Source organism: Coffea arabica, chromosome 8c, assembly GCF_036785885.1.
Source record: "Coffea arabica cultivar ET-39 chromosome 8c, Coffea Arabica ET-39 HiFi, whole genome shotgun sequence".
Classification (NCBI taxonomy): Eukaryota; Viridiplantae; Streptophyta; class Magnoliopsida; order Gentianales; family Rubiaceae; genus Coffea; species Coffea arabica.
The window spans coordinates 28,360,492-28,366,491 of record NC_092325.1 but is presented as its reverse complement, the minus strand read 5'-3'; positions in this window follow the sequence as shown (position 1 = coordinate 28,366,491).

Sequence of the window (6,000 nt, the reverse complement as noted above, 5' to 3'; positions counted from 1 at the left end):
TTTCGCCGGATGAATTTTCGGTACAGAGTAAGGATTAAATTTGAGGATTAAAAGTGACTTTTAAGTGAGAAATAATATGAGACTAGTAGCAATGATATAAGGTTAGTGAATGGGAATTAAAAACCCTAGTACGTGAGTTTTTAAGAAAAACGGCGCGAACCGGCGGGTCCCGCGCACTACCGATTGAACGCACCACTTGACCCCCACTTTCTTGCCATACAAGCTCATTAATATTTGAGCAAAATATCTCCTAAATTCCAACTAAGCCTGACCGAAATTAATGGCTGAAAATACAAGAAAGAAAAAGAAAATTTTACTTGGTAAGGTTTGTGACAAGTGTCACACCCTTAGTGGCCATTGACCAAGACAATTGTTCAACCTTCTTATCCCCAAATTGGCTTCATTCACCTTCATTTTTGCTGCTACTGGCCGAGAGAAACAAGAGAGAAAAACACCAAAGGAAAACAATTCCATCTTCTTGATTTGCTTCAATTAAGTAAGAAGTTCCAAATCCAAACCGATTAAAGGGTAGCTTGTGAGTTGGGAAGCTTGAGGAAACCAAGAAATTTCAAAGGGAGTGCTCTATCACTCCTCCAAGCCTAGCTTTTGAGGTATAAACATCTAATCATGATCTTGGTTGCTTCAAATCTTGCTTTAAGATGTTTCTTTTGCTTAAGTTGTGGCTTAATTTCATGATTTTGCAAGTGGGTGTGATGAATTTGGGATGAATAAGCAAGTAAGGGTTTCATAGTATTCTGCCTAAATTTGATGTATGATGCATATATGTTGTGAATAAGGTTATAAAAGGGACTTTGGTAGTGATTAGAACAAGAAAAGTGAGAAGGTTCCATTAAATACCAAAAATTCCAGATTTCTGGAAATTCTTGCTTCCATTCTGTCCGAATTTGAATCCCTATGTTAGAGGCCGAATTGGCCTTAGGTCAAAGAAGGAAAGTTGTAGAGAATGGTATTTTATAGGTGCCTACAAAATTTCAGCTCAATCGGAGCAACGTAGGATGTGAAAAGTCCAAAATACCCTTACTGTTTTAAGTATTTCCTAAGCAGTCCGTGAGATCAGTTAAGTTCAGTTTATCACGTTTTTCGACTAGGATCCATTCTGATTTACCTTTTTTCCAAAACATGAAAGTTGTAGTATTCGGAATTAGCTTTCAAATGCCTCTAAGAACACCTGATTTGGACTTGTGTACTCTGAGATATGTCCATTACAGTGTTCTGCATTTAAACAGCCGACGAATTGGTTTCTGGTTTAGTAATTTGAGAATTTGACTAAGTTACATTAGGAACTGGACTAAGTGACCTTCATGAACATTGTAGCCCTGAGTCTTAGCTTCGAAACGGCATAGGTTACGTCTTAATCCGATAAGCGTAGCCTCGGATAAGTTATTTTCTCTTTCATACGTCAAATCTGTCTTTTGCTAAATTGAAATTCTGCACTTGTTATTACTGTATTTCTTATTCTTATGATATTGTGAGCCTATGGAATGGCTCTTGACTTGAATTGCTTATGTGTGATGTTGGGTTGTGGTTGAGGAAAAATAATGAAGCCAAAATGGCTGGAAAATTAGGTAAACACAAAGGGCGTGCTGCCCAAATTTTCGCCCGAGGGCTAGGTTTCTATTTGAACTTGTATACTTTTGTTTGGCCAATACCATGACCGGTTTTCCATTTTAAAACATGATTTTTCATCCTTGGGTTCAAACAACCCTCTTCTTACTTGAAAGTCATCTTTACACGTTTTACTCCTAATTAGTCGGGTTTCTTTGTTTCCCTTAAATGTTTTGCTCGATAAACTATAATAATGTTCTCTTGTTCAACCTTAGGTTTCATTGGTGATTAAGGGTAATATCCGGAAGGATATTTTGCACGATATTTTGCATTTCTAGGTGAGTGTTCCTTATTTGATTCTATGGCTTGTTGTTATCATTTGCTAATGTGTTAAGTGCTTTTAATGATTTCCAAAACGAGCTTTCTAGGCGAGTGTGTACTTTATCGCACTCGACCTAAATAACTGTGCAATTTTCAAGGATTTAATGATTGAAATGTTACTTGCGCATGAATGTAAGCCTTTTGGGCTGAATTGGCCATTGCCCCTTGTTACCGGTCGTCTCGAGCCAGAAGCGGACTCGGTCGGGCGATTAGGGACTTGGGTGAACGTTTGGTATACTCGAGTATTACCCTGTAGGTTGGTGGAGACTGGCCAACGGCCAGGACGGGGGTGAATGAATGAATGAATGAATGAACGAACGAACGAACGAGGGTTTATTGATAAACGAAAAATGCATTTTCAAATGATTGGAGGAACAAGGGGAAATGTCAGGAGAACGAATGAACGAAATAACGAATTGCTCCTTGTGAGCCGTATCCTTTTAATGAATGTGTTACTATCGCTTTCCATTGTAAATGTTTCTTGAATTATTGATACTCCATGTTTAATGTATTGGATTGATTATCTGATTATGTGTTCGGAACCTCACTGGGCTTTTAGCTCATTCCTTTAGTTTTGTTTTCCTTACAGGGGAAGGCGAGCGAGGACGTGAGCTTGAGATAGACTAGCCAATCTAGTTTTGTTTCTTTTGTAGTGGTTCTCGCCTAGTGCTTGGCACGGGCTGGACGTATGAAGGATTGAGAACCCTTGTATATTTGATGTTTATATTCTCTTTTGGGTTGGCAATGTATATAAGTTCCGCTTTAAGTTTGGATCAATGCCCTATTTATTCTTGTGATTGATTTCAATTTTTAATTGAGGATTGTAGCGAATGACTGAGTCCCGGCGAGAGCTGGGCAGGCGGCCCGCCGAACCCTCTGGTACGCCTTAGGGGGAGGTGGGGTCGTTACATTTTCTTACATCAAGACTAGTGGTGTTATTAGAATTATTCATTGGTTGACTCAAAACTCGAATGTTAGATCCTTGATTTGATATATTTATTGGGTTTGATAGATCTACGGGAGAATCTGATAGATCTATAAATTTGTTTTCCAAAATTTTTTGCGGATATGATAGGTTTATAGATCCTAGTATGGAATCATAATTTGAAAAAGGTTTTGGTGAATTTGCTGAGTTAATATGAATTGATTTTGATGGATCTATTGATTCTGCTGGGAATTTGTGAGAGGATTCTGGTTCATGAATTGTTTGATGTCCTGGTTTATTCGGAAAATATTGAATAACATTTCAAACACCTAAATACCTTTCTTCATATTACCCAGAAAAATGGCCTGGTTGTCTCTCAAAAGAAAATTAGCCTTTTTCAAACCAAAATTAGGTTTCTTGGGCATCATATCCACTAAGGAACCACTACCCCCATAAATAGATCAATCCAGTTTGCTGATAAATTCCCTGACCAAATTCTTGACAAACAACAACTCCAGAGATTCTTGGGATGTTTAAATTATGTCTTAGACTTCATTCCGAATCTTAGCAATATAGCCAAACCTCTATATGATAGACCAAAAACCTTTCCGCCTTTATGGACGGATATCCTTACAGAAACAATACCTTTATAGGGGTTTGCCCCTATAAACAAGTACAAATATTTTAAATTATATATTAAGTTTTAGTTGAATTAGAGTTCGACCCCTCAAAAGAAATTTTCTAGTTCCACCTATGATATCACCTAATACAATACTCAAATTACTAAATAAGAAAACTATCTGAAACTATATGTGATTAAAAAAAAGTAGCTAAACAATAATATGAAAACTTTTAGGATTATTAGGCCTGATTTAGTATGTCAGTGATGGTCAATATCATAAGCAAACTCTTCTTGACTGTTTTCTTCCAATACTGGCCGAATTATTGTATGCCTAGCCAAACAATCTTTGTTTATTTGTTTATCCTTGCATCATAAATTGTTTGAGCAATTGCTTAAAAATATGGATTCTTTTCCGAAGACAGCTTCCGTAGTCATCCTTATGATGATTAACAAATATACTCGAGTAGGATGAGGACAATAAGGATGAACATACATGTGATTTCATGGTTCATGGTTATGAGATAAACTCAATCTCTATTTAATTTTCCATGCCCCTTAAACTTTTCTCTTACTGAAAATCACAAATGGGTAGCCAATCATGCGCATGGAGAACTTCGTGTTTCTTGTATGTTGGATTATCATTTCAGTGCCTTGTTCCACCTCTTTCACACCTAATGATGAATGTCATATTGTTCCTTTTCCTACCTCTTAATGGTTGTTGAGCATCCTTTGAACAAAGCCGTCTTACCAACACTATTTAGAGGTTCTTCGTGGAATCTCCAAGTTGTTTCGACAATAGAGGGTACCACTATATATTATCTATGGTATTATTGTCACACATTTAGTCCATATCATATAACATGTTATTCTGTTTAAAAAGAGAAAAGTTGATCCAGAGTACCATGAGTGCTGATAGCAAACAACATAAAATAGAAATGAACCACATTCTGAAAATTAACAAAAAGGGATCTTAGATAGTGAAATACTTAATAAAAATTTCTTTTGAAGTAATAGAGTGCCAAGATGAGATTACAATATAAAGTCTGATCTCTTTATATTAGCATAGACTACTACTTTAGTTATTGAGGCTGCTTAATCTGTAACATGCTAAACCATCCCTCAATTGCAATGTAACTTTATTAGCCATTTGCTTGGATCTAAGTTGCATAAATGGATTTCTAGATTGCATTTCCTAAACAAATCTTGTTCTCGTTCCCTGTAATCATCTTTGAGTAGTAGCTAATTTAGAATGCAAAAAAAGTGGGTTCATATTTGAGAAAGAAAGAGACTTGTTCTCAAAATATCATGGCTAATTACGTACAAATATGCTTAATTCACAACATTAATGTCTCAAATAGTGCTAAAACCACAAAATATCCCAAGAAAATGAAATTCTTCATTATGTGAGAAAATAAAAATTTAAATGTTAGCTGTAAAAAAAAAAAGATTTTCTAATGAGTTTGAACTGAAAATTACTTCTTCCTACTGTAAGGTAGGATGTTCTGAGGAGAATGGCAATTAGTTCTAGGATTTTGTTTTTAATTGGATATGAAGAACAAAGTGTTGCAATGGGTTTTAATTTTAGGAGAAATTGACCAATTCTATTTTGCTCCCCAAGATAATGGAAAATTGTTTCTCACCCCTATTTGAGAGAAGTTTTTTGTTTCTCTTTGGACCTGGCTGTAGTTCCTATACTATCCTTGATTTTTTTTGGTTGTTTTTAAGCCGGAAATACTTTATTGGTTGCATCATCATACAAGGATCAAATTGGATACAGAATTAAGTGATGTTACAAAAGAAGATGGAGGAAAAAACGTGGATAGAGGCCATCATCTCCACCTCATGGGAACTAGAGATCACCCCAAGGATGCCTTCGGTATCCAGGGGTCATGCAACGGTTGGTGATGGGGCAGAACAATGATGGGTGACAAGTGAAACTGAAGGTGAGTGATTTGGGAATATGATGGATGCCGAATATCATGTGAAGCAGACAAGACTAATAAAAATTTTAGCAATGTAGTCCCAGTGTAAACTCTTGAAGATGCTCTGGAAAACTGCTTCTTGTTGGTTATAGCGAGACTACTGTAAAAATATGTGTTTGTGATTTTAGTAATTGTTGATGCTTCCATCATTTATAAAAGGGTAAAAAACACTTTACCACCTTTGGTTTTGCGATTTTCACGTAACCTCTCTATGCTTTCAAAAGTTATACATAACCTCCTTATAGTTTGGATTAAAGTGTTAAAATGATCTACATTCCATAACGGAGTTCACTGAATGTCAAAAATACCCCTATATGAAGTTGAAAATTATTTATTAACCATGGGAGGCTATACATGTATTTTGAAAACCATAAAAGAGTTATAGTAAAGTACTAAATTATAAGGGGGTAATATGGTAAAATATAAAATCATAAGGGGGGCGGGGGGTTATATAGTAAAATATAAAGGCATACCGGGTTAAAGTGTCATGTATAATATGTTTATATATTATAATCACTTTAACC